This window comes from Mauremys reevesii, linkage group 5, assembly GCF_016161935.1.
Source record: "Mauremys reevesii isolate NIE-2019 linkage group 5, ASM1616193v1, whole genome shotgun sequence".
In the NCBI taxonomy this organism is placed as follows: domain Eukaryota; kingdom Metazoa; phylum Chordata; order Testudines; family Geoemydidae; genus Mauremys; species Mauremys reevesii.
The window spans coordinates 14,899,920-14,921,043 of NC_052627.1; the positions used below are offsets into that span (position 1 = coordinate 14,899,920).

At 46.6% G+C, this 21,124-nt stretch overlaps 1 protein-coding gene across 8 annotated transcripts in view; it reads left to right on the forward strand.

Moving 5' to 3' along the window:
* SHROOM3 (shroom family member 3) overlaps positions 1-21,124 on the forward strand; it is a 159,440-nt gene that overhangs the window by 67,610 nt on the left and 70,706 nt on the right. For 3 of the 8 annotated variants that reach the window (XM_039541591.1, XM_039541589.1, XM_039541593.1), the window contains one exon: positions 2,060-2,180. The exons of the other annotated variants lie outside the window; for them this stretch is intronic. The gene's annotated coding sequence lies outside the window, so the exon portion shown is untranslated. The remainder of the gene's footprint in view (positions 1-2,059; positions 2,181-21,124) is intronic. 8 annotated transcript variants of the gene reach the window in all.

The window sequence follows — 21,124 nt, forward strand, 5'->3', positions numbered from 1 at the left end:
GTCAGAAAAGGGCAACTAAAATGATTAGGGGTTTAGAGAGGGTCCCATACGAGGAAAGATTAAAGAATGGTAAGAATGTGTCCCCTAGCCTCTGTTCGTCAGAGGATGAGATCTTTGATCATTGCCTGTTAGGTTCACCCTCTGGGGCCCCTCTGATCATTGCCTGTTAGTCACTCCCTCTGGGGCCCCTGGCATTGAGTTGTCCGTGGCACCAACCTAAATCTGGTATAACTCCATTGAAATTGGGGTAACTCCAGAGGCCCAGGGAGAAGGATGGTCTTGTGGGTTCAGTTCTTGGCTCTGCCAAAGATTGTGTATGACCCTGAGCAAGTCATTCCATGTCACTTCACCAATCCTCCATTCGCCCTCCGGAAAACAGAAAGAGCAGTGTTCCTCTCGTCTGCCTTGTCTCTTTACGTGGTAAGGACCATGGGGCAGGGGTTGGCTCTTAATATGTCTGTGTATGACGCTTAGCACAACGGGCCCCCATCTTGGCTGGGAGCTTTGAACACTACCGTGGCACAGATAATAACAGAGTCTGATCTAAAAGTCCCTAAATCTGCATCCTACAGCAGTGCTTCTCAAAGTCGGGCCGCCGTTTGTGCAGGGAAAGCCCCTGGCGGCCCAGGCCGGTTTGTTTACCTGCCCCGTCCGCAGGTTCGGCCGATCGCAGCTCCCAGTGGCTGTGGTTCGCCATTCCAGGCCAACTGGGGCTGCTGGAAGCGGTGTGGGCCGAGGGATATGCTGGCCACTGCTTCCCACAGCCCCCATTGGCCTGGAGCAGCGAACCACAGCCAGTGGGAGCCGCGATCAGCCGAACCTGCGGATGCGACAGGTAAACAAACTGGCCCGGCCCGCCAGGGGCTTTCCCTACACAAGCGGCGGCCCAGCGTTGAGAAGCACTGTTCTAGCAAAAACAGTATATTTAAAACAGAGGTGATGCTTTAATTCAGAAAGAATATTATCATGGGGCTTGGTCATCAGCTGCCTTAGGCACCCATGCAGGGAGTAATGGGATATTATGCATCCCCTCTTATTCCTTTGCATGGGCTACCCACATACCCAGTTGCAGTGGGGGCATGAAATGCAGCTGCCATGTGGTGGGTGGGGAATGAGGTTGTCCCAGGAGCAGCCTCTCAGCACTCATGGTAACACCATGCTCTAGTCCCCAGCGATCTGTTTGTATGTTTTCAGCAAACAATGCTTTATTACCGTACAAGTGCAAAGAGGGAACATAAAATTAAAAGAAAAAGAACATCTTGTGAAGCTGCTGTTCTCAGATCTCCTCTGATAAGGACAGTTCCAAGTGTTGGAGAAGTTTCCTGCTCTGAGATTTATTTAACTTCTTAGAGAAAAGCCACCTTCATCTCGTTATTTTTTTTTCCAACACAAGTTTTAATTTGGTGAGAAAATATCTTTCCCATAAGGAAGCTATTCTGCCTCATTAACTTCTATAAAAAGCATCCCCCCCAAGCTCGAAATGCTAAAAGAAGCATAAATTAAGGCAAAGTTTGTTGTTTGCTGCTTTAATCAACAAACAACCTTTAAAAAGGACCCACAAAAGATTCTCTAAATTAAATTTATTAGTGAGTGCAAAAGACTTGGCCTCCCAACTGCAAACCCGTCTGCTCAGGATGTTTGGAGGGGGTCGGGTTTCCAGAGTGGCTGGTTTTGTTTATAGTGTCTTACTGTCTAGGCAAGTTGTTGTGGTTCCATGCATCTCTGTCAAACTTTTGTGTTGCAGCTGAACTGCAGTGACTTGGGACAGAGTCTGTTAATTAGGACTTCAAAAGCCTCCTCCCTTTTCTTTGGTGTATAAATGTACTTTTTTCTTTTTTTTTTTTAATCTGCTTGTCAGCGGTTCAGAAGGAGAGAGCAGCTTTTCAAAGCAGGAGAAATCTGCCAGTCTGTGCTTCCTTCTTTATGCCTCTCCTGGCGGCCAGGAAAGAATTAAATGCAGGTCTTGCTTTTAATTCTCTGTTACGTGTTTACAAAACACCCTCCCCTGTCTCCTCTCAGCAGTATCACAACTATTGTTCTCCTATTATCTGTATTCCAGTGCTAACAAGGAATGGAGCCATTGTGCTAGGTGCTGTACAAACATAGAATACAAAACAGTCTTGAAGACAAGCCAAGACAGGCAAACAACAAAAAAGGAACTTCCCAGCAGCACAATATTTGTAAGTTATGGTGCAGTACATTTTCTTCCCAGTTTCACCTTCACACAATCACTTGCCCCCCCAACCCGCTGTGTGTTCAGCTGCCAAACTTCAGATGATTGAATATGTTGTTTTAACTATGAGAAGAAGAATCCACCAGTGAAACTGAACAATGATGGATCATATCCTGCTACGTTGTAAGGAGTTTTGTTGTCTTTGTTTTAACGGTAAGCCTCCTGGCTCAGTATGGTGACGCTGCGACTCGCAATGCAAGGGGAAATCCAGTAGAGATCGCTTTTGTGTCCTGGAAAAAATGCCTTTACCCAGAAGAGTGTCTGTCGCCTTACATTTATGTGAGCATCTCTTTTTCTACCTTACAGGAATTAATTTGTAGTAGAGATGAGCCAAGGGCGGGAGCATTTATCTGAACTTCCCCAAGCTTTGGAGGATTGGCTAAAAAGGCTGGTTCGGAACCACTCCTGGGTCAGGTTTGAGTTTTGCAAAACCAAAAGCTTACTGGGGAAGTCTTGCAAAACCTAAACTTCCCCCTATTTTTGCCCATCTCTGATTGATATCCGTGGCTTTGACCCCTCTCCCCCATGGCTCTCACTCCTCATGGTCTGTGGATGAGTCATAGTTGCAAACAACCCCTCAAAGGAAATCATCCTTCTCAAATGCAGCTTATGTCTTATTTCAAAAACTAATTTCCTCCCTTCCATCCCACTCCTGCCCTTCCTGCTCCGGCAAACATGACACGGGCCTCGCATTTCGCACCAGCTGCCAGAATCACTGCACAGACTGGTCCAGATTACTGAAGCCTGGCATCGACATTGACCAGGAAGCCAGTAACATAAATTACAGACTCAGGGCATTGAGTCTTTTGGGGCATTTGACATTGTCCTTTCTACTTCAGCTCAAATCTTTTTTTCATTTATGTGAACCAAGAACAGCTCATCTCTCTATGCAGCAGCTTATATAGTAACAAAGAACGGGGAACAAGGCTGAAAGACTTACTAGACTAGAATACTTTCCGCCCTACTCTCCCACTCTCTTGGCTAGTTAGGACTTGTTCCAGCTGATGATTTGTACTCCCTGCGTTTCAGTCCAAGCCTAAGTTCTTTAAATAGGAAGAAGGAAAATTTCTTAGTTATCGTACCCCTCTAGTTCATGCTGTTGGTGGAGCCCTGTGTACTACGTGGCAGAGACACACAGAGGAGCCTGTGCCCAAGAGTTATAGGAATACCTGGAATCCCGTTATTCCAGTGGTAGGATTGTGCAGCATTGTTGTAATGTAGCAGTGTCTCAGGGAACTGGAGCTTTATCAAAACTCCCTCGGACGCTAATTGAGATCAGTCTGTCAAAATGCTTGTCACTACCTCAACTTTCCCATCATGTCAAATTGTCTGTCTGTTTAGTGCTTGTGAGTTTGAGCCAACCCATCACACTGGGTTCACATAAGCTTTTATGTTTATTTCCCTTTTTTAACGGTGATTAGTAAAAAACACAGATTAAAAACGCTGTCACGGGAGTGTAAGGGAGTTTTTATTATTCACTCATTTGTATCATCTCTTGTTTAAATATACAGGGAAGTGTGTGTTCATACAAACACCCATACGTCTACGTCTCAGTGCATTCGTTGTTAATGAAGATGGGAGGGTACCGCTCAGATCCGTCTATATTAGTGGTCACATATTAAAATCAAAAGAATGTTTTACATTTTGACACTGCTCATTTTCCTCCCTTTCGAGACCGAACCGGATCCTCAGGTGGGCCCTGATCCAAAGAAATAGAGCAGCTGAGGGTCTGCTCACTGCTCTTTTTGCTTGTTAGTAACACTCCAGAGAAAGCCAATAATGATCAGCTTTCATAGAGCAAAATATAGCATCCACACATCATGTATGATAAACACATCCTGTTGTTACTACACTGGATGTACTGGAGATCCCAGTCCTGCTCCCCCTAAAGTCAGTGCCAGATAAGGTGACCAGATGCAGGGCCGGCTCCAGGCACCAGCGAAGGAAGCAGGTGCCTGGGGCGTCCCATAGAAAGGGGCGGCAGTCCATTCATTGTTGGGGCAGCACGTCCGGGTCTGCGGGGGCAATTTGGGGTGGCAACTCTTCAGTCTTCGGCAGCATTTCAATGGCGGGTCCTTCACTCCCTCTCTTCGTCTTCGGCAGCAGTTCAATCTTTTTTTTTTTTTCCCCTTCACCACTTGGGTCAGCAAAAAAGCTGGAGCCGGCCCTGACTAGATTTTTGGGTCTTTTTCTTATTTAGGCTTCTATTACCCCCGACTCCCTGTCCCGATTTTTCACATTTGCTGTCTAGTCACCCTAGTGTCAGAGGAAGAGGATTGGGCCCATACCTTGCAACTCCTGACTTGGCAGCTCATGCAAGTAAATGTACAACTACAGTACTCTTTGTAAGCTGGTCTCTGGCTGCTTCACAAAAACCAGAACCACGTGAGTGTCATCTTAGGAGTCATAATTGCCCTGCTTTTTGTCAGTGAAAGCATGAGTCACTGTTTACTCATGTATGTCTATTTTTAATAGGTGTTATCTGTGGACTTGAACGGCTGCAGTTCACACTTGTTTCAGAGTATTCAGGCTGTATTAGCACCTTTATTAAGGAGAGTGGGAGGCAGTTATTTTAGAATGCATGAAATGAATCTCTCCTGTGCGACCGATTCCCTCCGCCTCTGCTCCCCAAGGGCAGGTGACTTAGTGGGCTCACACTGATTTCCATTCTGTAGTAGAGAACCTCTCATCATCATCCTACAATGCCAACACCAGCCTAGGAGAATTTGTATTTGGCCATGACGGATTCAGACACCCCGCAGACTTGCTCTGAATGCTGGAAGACAAGACAGGGAAAATAGCAAATCTGTCCCAATCAGTCTCAATACCCTGATTTCCTGAAGACCGAGTCTCTGAAGAGGTGCAGCCAGTGGTGAGCTGGAGCCGGTTCCCACAGGTTCCCAAGAACCGGTTGCTAAAAAGACTCTGTGTGTTAGAACGGCAGGGGGGGGGGGGGGGGGGGGGGGGGTCTGGTGGCTGGACCATCCTGTTCCATCCTTCCCCCCCCAGGCAGAGGCCCAGGGAGGCTCCCCCCCCCCCCCCCCCCCCCAGCCAGCCCAGGGCCCGCCGCCAGCACCAGCTGGGCAGCAGAGCTGAGCTCTGGAGTCTGCCTGCTGCTGAGCTGCCGAAGAAGGGAGAGGGGGAGGGAGGGAGGTGCTAGGGGGGGGGGGGGGGGGGCGGGCGCCCCCCCCCCTGCCAGCAGGCCCCCCCCCCCAGGTACGTCCCCCCCCCCGCCCCCCCCCCCCCCTTAAATCAGAACTTTTTATAGGGAACCGGTTGTTAAGATTTTGGCAGCTCATCACTGGGTGCAGCCGTGTATGTGCTCTCTTTGCACGCCAGGGAGCTCCAGAGGAATATTACTTCTATGAAGCAAAGGGCTTCTCAGAGCTTCCCCTAGGATGGTGTAACACTGCATGGCTCCCAATGTGAGGCCCTGGTGGGGTCCTTTGGTATCTCTGTTGAATCTGTGCTGGTGCCCATCACTGCGGCATTTAAGCACTGTACGAAATGCAAAAATGTTTTGTCAGTGTACCCAACTCTACTGTCTACCACCAGCAGGAGAGTAATTCACTCCTACCATTAGCCACACCTGCATAGGGCCGAAACAGGAACCCTCCCAACTGTGTCCCAGAAGAGCAGAGAACGCCTGGACCAACTATGCACCTTGCCCTGAGGCCTGAAAGCACTTACACCTGAGCACTGATAGACTGGGGGGGGGGCGGTTCCCAGCTGTCAGCCCCTGAGTTCAGCCTTGGGGACGGAGTAACCACAAGAAAGACTCACAGATCCCAGAGGTTCATGGGAGGTCAGAAGAGAGGCAGCCTCTCAACGAGCCCTTTGCTCAGTATACGTACACCAGAATCTCAAGGTCACTAGTACGGCATTTAGGCTTCTTAAACCTATAGTTTAGAAAGGGAAGAGGGCAATGTGAATTCTTGGAGCCTGATTCTGCTCTCGTGCCAATTTTAAACTCCTGTAACTTCATTGACTCCGACAGAGGTCCTCCTTCTTTACAGCAGTGAATGTAAGAGCGGGCCTCTAAAATGTGCCATCGTACGTTGTGCAGAGTGCAGTACAGTTATTGGGAAGTGTGAGTGGCTTTGTAAACTGAATGGCTCTGTTTATCGCCAACTCAGCCTGCAGTGCAGGAATCCAAACCACTGATCCCCCCAGGCTTCCTTGCCAAAGAGTTTGATCCTAATCTGAATGGATTTTTCTTTCTTTCGAGTAAAAAGTGTGACTTAGTGTCCATGCTAGGCCAGCACCATAGGACCACAAACCATTCCTAAGAGCAAAATTATGGTGACTTGTTTTCTGCACAGGGTGTAATTCTAGGACTGAGAAAACGCAAAACACTTCGTTCGTGATTTAGGGCTAACAGGAAATTGGATTTAAAAAATAGACTTACAGGCCAGTTTTTATGTACATTGGGCCTGATCCAGCAGCCCTTCTCAAGTGAGTAATCCTTATCTAGGAGAGTAGTCCCCTTGATAACAAGGCCACGTTACAAGTCACATTGTTTAATGTGAATGCAGCTACTCTGTTGGGTGAGCAGTACTCATGTGAGTAAGGCTTGCAGCATTGTGCCTTCAATAATGGCGCTTTGCACTTCTCTGGTAGATCTAATCTCTCCTCATGTGGTTCTGCCGCAGTGATAGCCAATTGTCGTGCTCAAACTAACAGCCCCCTGGTTGGAATGGGAGGGGGCTGGAATTGGGGCAATTTCTGGACCCCACTGCTCACCACTTGATTTGACAAAGCTCAGAATCATTGACTTGCGAGAGCACGCTTTATCTTTTCCTTACTTTCCCAAGCCTTTTGGCAAGAGGGAGGTCAGATGAGGGGTGTTATTACTTGGCTGGGAGGTTTCTGTTGTGTGGGATGAGTGTGATTTGGATGGGCTAGTCACTATCTCTGGGATGTCTAGCCACTCTTCTGTATTTAAACAACTTGCATGATCCTCTAGAGCAGTGGTTCCCAAACTTTAACAACCCGTGAATCCCTTTCACTGAATTATGAAATCTCGTGAGCCCCCTCCTAAAAATGAATATTTCCAGGGATTTAAGTTTAAATTTCCTCAGTGTGATGGATGCGCTTGCTTTGCTCTGCATAGTTCTTGGAAGCCTGGAACCACTCGAGAAAGATAAAGTCTCAGGTCTGGTTTGGCATCTATATTTGGTTTTCAGATGTGCATATGAGGAAAACGCTTTCTCGCATAAGTATATTGTTGAAAATGGTAACAAAACTGCAGCAGCTTTTTCTGCCAGAAGGGGGTACTCGTTTCTTAAACTCAGCCAAAAGTTGATCAATGACAGATTTCTGACACTCCTTTTCAGTTCGTAATCACAGGAGAGCTCAATCAATTTCTCTTTTCCCTCAGTGCTCAATATCTGTGTTGAGAAAGTGGTATCATCAAAAAGGTTGCGAATCCAGTCATTATCGCCTGATATAACTGGAAAGTAATCCCTGAAAGTTGTGCAAAGTCCTTTTAGGTGTGCAGTTATATTGGTTTTAGTGCACTGATCCAACTGACGTTTATGTTCTGCCAGGAAGTCATGAAGATTAGTGAAACCCTCAGTTTGATTGTTTTCCAAACAACTTTCCCAGAACTGCAATTTCTTTATCATGGATTCAACTCGGTCTTGCACATTGAAAACTGTTATATTGAGGCCTTGAAGAGATAAATTTAGGTCATTAATTCTTGAGAAAATATCTGCTAAATAAGCTAGGCTCTGGAGCCAGACATTATTTTCCATACAGCTGGCAAGGTGGAAAGGGTGGCTGTTGAAAAAAAACCTAGGATTTCTTTTCTAAGCTCAAACAAGAGCAGAAGGATTTTGCCCTGTGAGAGCCATCTAACTTCAGTATGGGTCAACAGACAATTGTGTATACTACCCATTTCTTCACAAAGTACGTGAAATATTCTGGAATTTGTTGGCCGTGATGTTATGAAATTCACCATTTTCACTGCATTGTCCAGCACTTCCTTCAGTCCCTCAAGCATGCGTTTTGTTGCAAAGGCTTGTCTATGGATGCTGCAATGAGTCCAAGAGACTTTTGATGCAACCTTTTTTGTTTGAGCTACAAATCCAGTATACTTCCCTGTCACTGATGTGGCCCCATCAGTGCAAATGCCTAGGTGAGACCAGTCTATTTCCTTTTCTTGAAAATATGCATTAGTCAGATTGAAGATATCTTCTCCGGTTGTACGTTCTTCCAATGGTCTGCAAAACAACAAGTCTTCTTCAACCACTTCTTCAAGTGGTCTTCAACCACTGCTCTAGTGCTTCAGGATAGGAGCTATTAGAGGAGTTTGAAGAAGTCACGTAACGTACAAACAGTAGCAAAATAGCTAGATTAGCTACATCAGTTGATTCATCCAACTGTATAGCATAATATGGACTATTTTTCACTCTATGTACAATTGTGGTCTCTACATTATTTGACATGTCATTAATTCTTTGTGACAACGTATGATTGGACAGAGGTACCATGTCAATCCTTTTTGCAGCCTTTTCTCCGAGTCAATGAACTATGTCATTTATACATGGACCAATCAAGCTCTCCGCTGTGGTGTGGGCTTCTGATGCTTTCATCTGAAGCAAAACAGCCCTCCAGAGAGAATGGCAATTGCTGAGGCGCCTTAACACTGCTACGCTGGCTACAACGTGCTTCCGGCTGGTTTGGCTCGCAAACAGCTTTATTTCCGCCACAAGGTCCGTCCCGACGAGGGCGCCCTGCGAGGGACAAATTAGCTTGGACCACTCCCCACGTACAACATGGCCCCTGCTCACTCTGCCCTCGATGCCAACTTCCCCTGTCTGACAAGGACAGGGGTCCGGGCTGCCACCTGCAGGCCTGGGGGGTCTCAGCTACCGCCCTGCCCGCCACAGAGCTCAGGCTACTGGCCCCACGCCGGGGTCTGGGCTGCCGGCTCCGCAGTCCGTGGGGCTCCTGCTGCTGGACCCCATTGACCGCCCCGGTCAACTGAGCTCCACTGAGCTCAGGCTGCAGGTCCCGCTGACTGCCAGGGCTCGGGCTGCCGGCTCCCCTGCTGACGGGGGCAGGGCTCGGGCTGGCAGCCCCGTGCAGAGCGCTGGCGTTCGGGCTGCCGGCTCCCCCGCTGATGGGGACAGGGCTCGGGCTGCCGGCCCCAACTGCCCAGGCCCACTCTCCCTGAGGCTCAGGCTGCCGGCCCCAACTGCCCGGCCCCGCTCTCCCTGAGGCTCAGGCTGCCGGCCCCAACTGCCCGGCCCCGCTCTCCCTGAGGCTCGGGCTGCCGGCCCCAACTGCCCAGCCCCGCTCTCCCTGAGGCTCAGGCTGCCGGCCCCAACTGCCCGGCCACGCTCTCCCTGAGGCTCAGGCTGCCAGCCTTGCAACCAGGTCCCACCTGCTGCCTCCAATGCCCGGGTTCCTCTGGCCACGATTAGTGAAATTTTTCTAGCAACCCCCCTGTAACATTCTGTGAACCCCCAGGGGTTCACGAACCCCAGTTTGGGAACCACTGCTCTAGTGCTTCAGGATAGGAGTTATTAGAGGAGTTTGAAGAAGTAAATAAAGTATCGCCCGCTGTCTTAGGGCTCATCTACACAGTCTGTTAGTGCACAGCAAGCCAGAGTATGAATGTACAACATGGCGGCCTGCCACACGCTAATTGGCCATATGGATTCCGCTACCGCACACTAAAAGTTCTGCAGTGCGCTGCTTCTAGCAGTACACAACAGGCTCGTGTGCTATGCATTCACAACCTGGCTTGCTGAGTGCCAGCAGACCGGGCAGACAAGCCCTTAGAGACCACTCTGGCAACCTGGGATTGCTGGGACATAAGACAACCCCAGTCATATCCCTTTCTCCAACCATGTCACCATTATGGGTGGTTGGGATGGGGGGTAGGATGACCAGACAGCAAATGTGAAAAATTGGGACAGGGGGTGGGGGGTAATAGGAGCCTATATAAGAAAAAGACCCCAAAATCGGGACTGTCCCTATAAAATCGGGACATCTGGTCACCCGCGGTGGGGGGTGGGGTTCTGTGCTTCCCAAGCTTTCCCTGACTGCGGCGTTGAATTCTTCAGTGGTTGCCTTAGGGGAAGTTTTGCACCTCTGGAGCCGTGCTAATCAACCCCTGTCCGGGATAATCTTTCATTACTGCAGAATTTTGTGTGATCATTATAGGATACTCTAGCATTTTTTTATAAGGGCATCTCAGAATCCATGCATAGTTTTGCATTGACAATGCAACTGGAATATTCAGGGAGGAGACAGGTCCCACCATGAAATACCTGCTCCTACTAAATATCAGAAATGGGAATGAAAACAAAGGAAGATCCTTGCTAGTTCCAGGTTATAAATTTAAACTACACCAAACTTCCCCAGCATGCCTGTCAGAATAGGACACATTCCTGAAGCTCAACCCCAGTGCGGGGAGAGCTGTGCCGGCCTGCAAACGAGACACAAATGAGCTGCCAGGAGAAGGCTTCTGCTCTTGAATAAACACATCTATGAAACAGTAAATAAACCACGTTGCTTTAGATGAATGCGCGAGCGTGGCCAATTTGTCGGAAATGTGAATTTAGGTCATGCTTGAGGTTCAGGAGAGCAAGATGCCGACAGGGAGTGACTCCATTAATAATGAGTTTTTTCAAAGGGTAGGTAAATCCGTCTCTATAATATTTCACTCAGACAGCTTGTAATTTGACTTGGAACACTCCTGAGAAACGCACCAGAAAGCCATCGGGGCACTGAAAAGTCTATCTCCAGTTTCCCCAGTTTCTCTTTTGATGTTAGGTCAAAGTACATTTTCAAAGGCATTGAAAGCATCCCCAGCACTGAGGAAAATTCATTGTAAAGTACTAATTATTGAGGTTTGTTAAGGGAGATCATATGACTTCTTCTGGTGCACTAAATAGGATTAAAGAGTCCTCCGAATCAAACAGCAAACATAAAACACTACCAAAAAAAACCCAAAAAAACAAAGCTAGCTGAATCTGCCCCATGGTTCTTCGCAGAATATATAATTTGAGAACGGTATCAACAAAGTCACCTTTCATAATGTCACTGGTGGAAAACTATTGATCCCAACACCATGTCCGTTCCTTTGTTTGAAGGTAGGTCTTGTGTTTTCAAATGTGCTGAGCTTCTATTTAGGCATCAGAATAAGGGCCAGATTTTTCAACAGCTCCGCACTCCCATGCTCCTCATGAAGAAGGTGCCCTTTCCTGGGGGCTGTAAATGGGAGCTGAACTTTTTTTTATTTTATTTTTTTTTAAATGTGGCCCTGAGTATGAACACTGAGCTGTTGGCAATCTGGCCCTGCGAACAGGAGCTGCTCCACCCCCCATCTCTGGTGTGAAACGTAGCAGCTGTTTAACAGTGCAGGGTAGGGCTCTGCAGCAGTTCAGGGCAGAAAGTGAAGACTATCTTCTCCAGCTGAAATTAGAGGGGGGGGTCTCAGCGACTGTAATGTGATTTCCCAAACTGAAATTTGGCCTGGACACCACCCACAATCCAAGGATCTCAAAGGACTTCAGATGTTAACAAAATACATTTCACTATATGAAGTATATGCTTCCCTGTAACTAAGGGCAAGCCTCCACTACAAAATTAAGTTGCCAAAGTTATGTCAATGTACAGCCACCGCAGTAATTAAATTGCTTTTGCACGTCCATGCTCTGCTCCTTGTGTCGGCAGTGCACGTCCTCACCAGGAGTGCTTGCACCAATTTAACTGTCAGTATGGGGGCATTGTGGGACAGTTTCTGAAAGGCAGTAGCAGTTGATGTAAATCATGCAGTGTCTACACAGACACTGCGTCGCCCTAACTACATTGATCTAAGCACTATACCTCTCGCGGAGGTGGAGTTATTAAATCGGAGTAGTGGGCAACTTACATGGATTGGAGCAACATTTTAGCGTTGATGCTTACAGAGTTAGGTTGACAGAAGCTGCCTTACGTCTACCTAACTCTGTAGTGTAGACCAGGGCATAGTAACGGCTATTATCAAACTGGGGCACTGCTTAATACTGACGCAGAGAGCCAGGTACTAACACCCTTCCTCATGCTGAGTAGCACTGTACTCCCAAATTGGTCCCAGGGACTTGAAAAGGAATAACATACTATTCAATATGAGTAAGGGTAGCACAATCTAACCCAAAGGGATTATGGCCACCTATTAGGAATTCATATGGAGTGGTTCTGTGAGCGTTATGGATTCTTAACAGTTCTCAGGTGAGGCCTTTAATTGCCAATTCCTACCTAGTCCTTGAGTGGTGGTCTCCTACCCAAGTACTGACCTGGCCCAGCCTCACTTATCCTGAAAGTATTGACAGGATCATTGCTCCAGGCACTCAGGCTGCAAGCGCTGATGCTGACTTCCTCTATCAGCATGTGTGCTTGTTATAATCACTGCTAATTAATTCCCAGCTGGAAAGGCCGCGGCTTGCTGCCTGAAGGTTTGTACCTGGGCTCTCAAAAACGCATAACGCTTAAACAAACCACCGCCAGTTACATCGAGTCTGAGGTTTTAGATGGCAAGCTGTAGTTGTTAGATTTTTTCACAGGCAAGAACAAATGCCTGTTGCTGAGAAGCTTTTATGATTATAGCCCAGGAAGGGACTTTGTTTCATTGCAGAGAAAAGTTCTGGAAAACTGTTTGCACATCTCAGTTGCATATTTCACATGGTGTAATTACACTGGACCCATGTGTCTCATAATGGAATGAGCATGAACCGGCAATATACACTATAGATTTTACAGTGGAACAGGCCCTATAAAATACAGCCCCTGGCTTGATTGCTGCAAATCTAGGGCAATTATGTTAATTTGATTGGCTAGCAAAAGTCAGGTCAGGCTTTAGCAGAATGAATGTAACATTCAAGGCTCTGTTGAGCAGAAATGGTCCCTTGGCCCCAAGGAAATCAAGACTAAGCACTCTGCTAGTGGTGGGGGAATTGGGAAGGATTATACTGAAATCTCCACTCTTCCAGTAGCTCTCTGTGAAAGAATCCCACACAGATGGCAGCCAGTTTGTGACTGCTTGACTACTTTATACCAGAGGTGGGCAAAATCCCAGGGGGGCCATCAGGGGCCGAGAACCGGGGGTTCGGATAGGGGGTGGGGGCCTGGACACACCTGGCTGTTGGGGGTGGCACAGCCTCCGCCAACTGGCCCTTCACACAATTTCTGAAACCCGATGCGGCCCTCAGGCCAAAAAGTTTGCCCGCCCCTGCTTTATACAGTCGCTGAGCAAGGTGTGTCATGTGTGGGATTCTTCCGTGGAGAGATGCTGCAAGGGTGGAGATTTCAGTCTAAACTCTCCCCACTATCTCCAGCCCTAGCGTACTGCTTAATCCTCATTCCTATATACCCCAAAACTCACCTTGCATGGCCGAGGAAGCTATTTCTGGATATCAGAATGAATCCCTCTCTGTTCTAGATAGTTGATGGCGTATCCCCTTCACGGTAGGTATTGGAGCTATTTTGACTTTCCTGGATGGTAATCTGGCCTTTATTAATCAAACTTGATGGACATGCTAATTCTGTAATATAACTAAAGTCATGCCCATCTAATAAGTTGGCGTTGTGCCCAGTCAGGTGGTAACATAGCAGTGTTTACTGGGGACAGGTGTTCACTGTGAAGAAGCATAGTCTGCAGAACATGGAAAGTGACATTTCTCCTGCAAGATCACCATCGTGGCTGACACATTCAGGTTACAGGCTTCATTATTAGCGGTCATAGCTAACACTTACAGCAGTTATGCCATCACCCACAGCCTTTCTCCTCTGTCCCATTTTCCAGTGCGTCCCAGGATTGGGAAGGTGGCACATGGATGTGTTTGGCATGTGTGTCTTGCTAACCAGTAGATTTCTCAGGCTGGTAGCATGGAAGTGGTAGTTAGAGCAGAAGCTGGCAACCTTGTCTACATGGAAAGTAGCACTGGTTTAACTTAAGGTGTGAATTCAAGCCAATTCTAGTAAAACCAATGCAAAACGCTGTGTAAACACTTTGATTTAAGTTTAGGAATGACTCATTTTCATTTTAGTTCAATTTAAAATGATTAGGAACACATTGAAGCTAAGCCAAAACAAGACACACTTAAGTCAAAAGAAGACTGTCCACACAGCCTATTTCACTGGCTTAACTATACGCGTTTAAAAGCCAATTTAAATTAAACCAATGCTACTCTCTTGTGAGGACAAAGCCCTGGGACTCAGTTGGCCTGGGTTCTATCCCCAGCTCTTCCACAGGCTTGCTGTGTGAACTTTGGACAAATCCCTTATCCTCTCGGGGCATAAATTTCCCCGTCTATAAAATGGAGATAAGAGTAATCGCCACTTTTGTAAAGCTCTTAGAGTTCCTTGAGTAAAAGACACCTTATGAGCAAGATCATCCACTGGTGGAAACTGACCTATATCTCCAGGGAGTTATTCATCTCTTGAGGGGAACAACTATATTTCTATAGGCTCCACTTACTCTTCTGTTTGGAGTCTAAATGATTTTTTCCCCTTCCACAGTGGATGTACATCACACTTCCCTATGGGTTTGCAGTCCTCCCTTTTGCTCAGCATCTGTGTGTTGCGCAGCTAGCAGCTTGCAATGGTCTGAGAGTTAAGTGGTGTTAAAGGTCTTTGCATGAGGGCTAGACTAGGTATTCACACTCTGGTGCAAAACAGGAAGAATAACAGAGAACGCTGAACGGGCCTTTCAGCATGAATCAGCTGTGAGCACAGAAACAGCCCCCAAGGAGGACAGAGGGCAAAAACGGGGGGGAATGGATGAGCATTAGGTACCGAAAGGATGGGAGTTCAGCTTTTGAACTGACTGGTTTCCTCTTGGGTATCCCCTTGGGCCTGATTTTTCCTCCATTGGGTCTCCTCACTTTCCGTGGTGGAAACCAAGAGTACCTCCGTGGAAGTCAGCGGTGGGGCACTGGGGTGTGAGTGAGTGGAGAGTCAGGCCCACTGACTCCCATAGAACTACTCCTGATTTACATCGGTGTGAGCGGAGAACCAGGCCCGTAGATTGCAGTGGGTGCTGGGCTGCAGAGCTAGGCCCGGTGTGTCTGGTTGTGTTGTTATCACAATACTGGAGGGAATGCACAGAGGAGGAAAATGGTTATTCCCCTTGCCGTAACGTGAGCTTTATAAAAGCAATGAACTTTTTACCTCCTATTATCACTGCTCCATTTGATCTGCTCAGGACTGGAGAGTGGCTACAAACGAGGCAGAGACTTTTGTTTTTAATCTAAATCCAGAACGAAGCTGTCTCTCCCAGCTGAGCAAGGAATCAGTGCATCTCCATCCGCTAGTAGCCCAGTGACAGGAGGAGCAGGGATGAGGAGGCAGAGCAGAGCCTGACCTGGGAATACTAGATCCATTTTCAAACTGGAGGGAGCCTTCTGAGCCATTGAAATGCAAATACAGCCCTGAGTGCCTTGAGCCAATCCGAGCAGGTTTCTTGTGGGATTACCTGAGACTGGGAGGGAACAAGGAGAGGGTTGGATGATCATTTAGGAGCTGTGAAAAGTGTTGTGCTTTCCTGACCAGCTCTGGCTGTGCTGCAGCAAATATGTGTGTGAGTTATGCTTCCTGTCAGGGCTGTTTGTCAACTGCATAGACGGCTTCTCGCATGCTGCCTTAAATCCACTTTGGATGCCGGATCACAGCAAATACAACTGCACCGAGACACTGCTGCTTGACAAACCGTGGAGAGAGGGGCTGCAGAGAGTAGGCTATTGTTGCAGACTCTCCTGAATTACCCCCCTGGAGAAGCAATGCCTCCCTCTCTCACTGGAGCAGTGGCAGGGCTGCAGTCTCCTCAGGGAGTGGGACACCAAAAGATTTGAACTTGGGATTTGGACGGGATTCTGGGGGGCTCATGTGCCCTTGCCTGGGGCTGAACCCGAGGATTTATTTTAGGAATGGTAAGTGCTGGCTCGGGGATGGGGTGTTTGGAGAGCCGTACAAATTCTGAGAACTTGGAGGGTTATTTTTCTTTTCCCTAATGTCTGAAAGAAACAGAAAATCCCTGTATTTGCAATGGAAGTGTCTGAGGCAGCCAGAGCTGGTGTACTAAGCTTTGTGTGTAGAAGGATTCTCTCTAATGTTAGTGGCTTATTTTGAGAGGTTTGGTCAAGGAGGAGCCTATGATTTTAACTATGGTTAATTATTTGCCAAGACAATATGTTTTCACCTACAGCTAGAGAGAGAGAGAGATACAGTTCGATGCTGAGAGACTCATTGTAATAGAAAATCGGATTTTCCTCTCATGTATACTGGTGTAAATCAAGAATAACTCCACTCAAATCAAGAGTTACACTAGTGTAAAACTGGCGTGAGACCAGAGTGAGGCCCGTTGTTATTAATGTCTCATTCTGGCGGTAGAAAGCAACTAGCTTTTTTTTTTTAAAGCAAAACAAAGAACATTGTTCATCTTGATTATAAGGAAACTCTTAAATATCAGGGGCCCACCTCATCCAGTGAAGTCAGTGTGGTCTCACCACCAGGGATAAATGTGGCCTGAGGAATGTGGTGTTTCGTTTCATTTAAAAAAAAAACGCTTTGACATTTTGCTTCTTGGAATGTTTTAAAATAACAAAATTTGATCAAGTTGTAGCATTTTTCCTGTTTCACTGTGTCATCTGTATGTTTCAGAGAAGGAGGAAATTAAAGTATATTTTAAGGCCTGTTTTCCTGAGCAGACCCGACATAATACAAGGTGAAAATCCCAGCCAAGTTCAACAGAGACAAAATGATACAAATGTATCATAGTAGTTCAGTTATCTAGATTGTTAGTCTTTGATGGCCACTAGAGGGACAATACGGTTATCTTCCTGAAAGGAGTTATAGTCATAAAACAGTACATGAGAAAATGAGTTGAGGTCTCTTGTGTGCATTTAACATATTGTCATATTACTGCTTATTGTATATCGTAGCTTGTTAATATCACCTAAACAAAACGGCTTAAAAATCTTACCCAGAGGTGCTGTTCACCTCAATTTTGCCTCTTTGATTACAACATAGTTTTAGCAGAGGATGTGTGTTTGTTTGCTAGTCAGATATATGCTACCCTTGTGAGTAAGAGTTTTATTTTTACATTTTGAAATTTGAAGGCTTAGACTTTAAAAAGAGTCGATGAATGAGCAGTTCTTGTCAAAGATACAAGATCAGACATATCCCCATGCTAGTAAAGTATTTAGTTTTCAGATCTAATTTTTCCTTTCACTTCATAATTTTAGTCCTCTATGCTCTATTATCTGTGCATCCAAAACTCCCAGGGACCTCAGTGGGAGGGAAAGGAATGCAGAATTAGGCCCTTAATTAACATACTTTGCCGGGATCTTCAATATGAAATCTTGCTCCAAAGATAGCGATTCCCCAAATGTGATTCAATTCACTTCTTCCTGTTTGGACGATCTTCCCACCTTCAGAGCCACATACATCGCCTTTTGTGTCATATTTGTAAACTTTCATGTCACGTATTGGCAGACCAGTGAGAACTCTGATATAGTGGTAGTAAGGACTCTGTAAGTCTAACATTTTTCGGCATCAGTGTGCTAGGTGTAACACATGTCTGAGAGCAGAATTTATTGAGACAAAATTGAATGGCTGATTTTGTTCCCTAAGACATTTAATTGAGCACTTTTAATCAATCAGCAATCTTCTTCTGAGTAAGCCTCCACATATCTCCTTGGCACATGACCTCTATTTGTTTGTGCTTTCCAACAGATTCCAATGGCAGCAGTAAAAGCTGCCACAGCATATCCTACCTTAGGGTTTGTAGTGAGGTCCACAGGGCCTGATGTATTCCTTGGGTTCTGTTGGCAGAAGCTCCGTGGAGAGATGCAATGGTGCAAGCTACCCATTTCTCCACTACCCCTTTCCCACTGGGAGTGCCCAGAAAACCAGGCTTGCTCTGCCCACAAAGTCATGTCCTGTGATTTAAAGGGATACAGTGGTATTTAAGTGCAGCACTGGCAATCAACCTTCTTTGTAAGAAATTTTAAAGAAATGTGACCCATAGACCTGGTTTCCTCTTTCTCATGTCCTTCCCCTTTCTTTCCTATTATAGATCAGGTAGTTTCTTTTTGCACTCCGTCTTTCCCTCCATCCACTTATATTCCTTCCTCTTCCCCTAGATCAGTGGTCCTCGTACCTCCAGGGGGTACATCAACTCAGCTAGATATTTGCCTACTTTTACAACAGGCTACATAAAAAGCACTAGCGAAGTCAGAACAAACTAAAATTTCAGACAATGACTTGCCCATACGGCTCTATATACTATACACTGAAATGTTTATTAAGATTTATATTCCAATCAATTTTTTTAATGATATGGTAGAAATGAGAATGTGAGCAATTTTTCAGTAACAGTGTGGCTGTGACACTTTTGTTTTTTTATGTCTGATTTTGTAAGCAAGCAGTTTTTAAGTGAGGTGAAACTTGGGGTACGCAAGACAAATCAGACTCCTACAAGGGGTACAGTAGTCTGGAAAGGTTGAGAACCTCTGCCCTAGATAGAGAGCAGTCAGAAGACAATCTTTTTGCCTATATTGTCCACCTCCTGCATCTCCCCAGAGATCTGTCTTTCTCTATCATGTATGGCTTTTTAAACTATCTGCCCACGTTTTTCTCTCCACTCCCATCCCCCATAGCTGCTCACCAGCTCTCATGTACCTGCTCTGCAAGCCCACCCACATGAACCCATTCTAGCAGGTGCCCATCCATGCACCCACCTACATGCCACCCTGCATGTATGCACCCAGCCACTCATCCACAGACCCATATGCACTCACTCAAACACGGATATACTCACCCACTACCTGAACCCACATAGACTCACACTCACATATAGTCCTATGCAGCCAGCCACTCACAGGTTCATTTCTGGGTTCCCCTCCAATTAACTGAGCACCACTTCCTGTGCCACTCTGCTCCCATCCCCCTCTCTTAAAGCAACAGCAGCCCCTGGGCTGCTCTGCTCCCAACTTGCTTCCTGTCCGCTAAATCAGCAGCTGTAGCTGCTCTGCTCCCTGGGTCCCAGCCAGCCCACTCCTCTGCTCCAAACTCCAGGTGAATGAGGCTTTCAGGCCCTGTGCATTTCCTCACCAGTATGGGCTTAATCTCCTGGTCCTATTGAAAACATTGGGGAGTTTTTTCATTGACTCCAGTGGCAGCAGGATCAAGGTATAAAGGTTGGGGTGTGGAAACCCTGTGAATGAGACATGAAGGCTAGTCCAGCAAGCCCCTGGGAGAAGTCGTTTGTGCCCTCACAGGTCCAGAAAGGCTACTCACATGAGTAGAGTTGCCACCGGTCCAGGTTTCCCCAGGATCATCTCTTTTCCGGGGTAGCTCTCCTGAGAAATCTGCCAGCTGTCCAGTTTTATGGGCTCAGGATCATCCCCCAGGTCCCGTTTTTTTGTACCACGGAGGTGGTAGCTCGATACGTGAGCAAAGTTTAGAGGATCAGGTCATCCCTGGCGCTTGCTGAGCGGCAGTTAGTGCCCTTTGGGTAAGGTCATGGGAAAGAAGCAAACTCAATATGGAACAATCCTGGCTGGTGTTTCAGGGATTGCGGAGGCTTTTCTTCTAGAACCCAACACATCCTGAGCTGAGATTTAAAGCCTTTCCAAGACTTAGACAGGGGTTGAATGTGCAGGAAACTCTGCACCAGTATCCTTCCCATCCTTCTGCCCACAGGGCTGCCATTGAAGGGTATCAGAGTCCTGCATACGGATTGGAAGGCAGGCAGTGATCCCGTGCCGGCAGTGAAATGCAGCTAATAATTCTGGGAGTCATTAAGGTTTTTTTTAAATAACCCTAGGTTCCCAGGCAAAGAGAAAACAAAAGCTTTGTGGCCTTGCTCCTGCTCCCACCCCAATTGAGAGGAGGTTAGTCATGGAAAGCAAGAAGAACATGGTCTGACCCAATGCAATACGCTGCTCGAAGACTCTCGACATTCTTTACTTAGACTGTAAGCTCTCTGGGACAGGAGCCATCTTGTTGTTCTGTGATTGTACAGCACCTAGCACAAAGGGGTCCTGCTCCAGGACTGGGGCTCCCAGCTGCTATGGCAACACAAATAATAAATATAAAAATTGATGTATTTTAAAAGTTCACTATTCCGTTGTAATTCATGCTTCCGGCAGATGTTACTGTTTGCCTGTTAATGTCTGTTGACTCAAACTGGGAAGTACAAAGGGTTTGTCTTAACTGTGTGAGGTGCTGAGAAACCATCTGCTGGCGTCTGACCTCTGGGCACCCCACAGAGACTGCTCCAGAAGGGATTGGCTGGAAAGGTAAATGACACATTTTTCAGGGGGCCCTAATTCGAAAGAGCATTTAAGCACCTGCTTAATTTTAAGCATCTAAGTAATCCAATCCCTAGTCAGCAACGTCCCATTTTGATGTCAATGGAATTTGAGCAGGAGCTTAAAGGTAAGAATGAGCATAAGTGCTTTGCTGAGGAGGGCCATGATTCAGCAAGGTACTTAAGCACGCGTCTAACTTTAAGCATGGGGAGGCTACTCATGGGCTTGCAGTTAGGAGTGTGTTTAAAGACCTGGCTGAATCAAGCCCTAGGTATGGACTTCAATCCGTGCCTAAAGTTAAGCATATGCTTAAATATTTTGCCGACTCAGGGGCTAAGAAATATTTTAATAAGTCCAGTTATATCGGATCTGATCCTGCAAACCTTTGATCATGGGAGTAGTCCTCCATACTCACAATAGGCCCATTGACTTTTATGGGACTACTGAGGCAAGGAAAGGCGACTTGTGTGACTAATGGTTTGCTGGATCAGGCACACTAAATTCACAATATATATAATATAATAATGGGGGGAAATGAAAATATATTCTGTAAGCTAAAAGAAGAAACCCTGTTATATGCAAT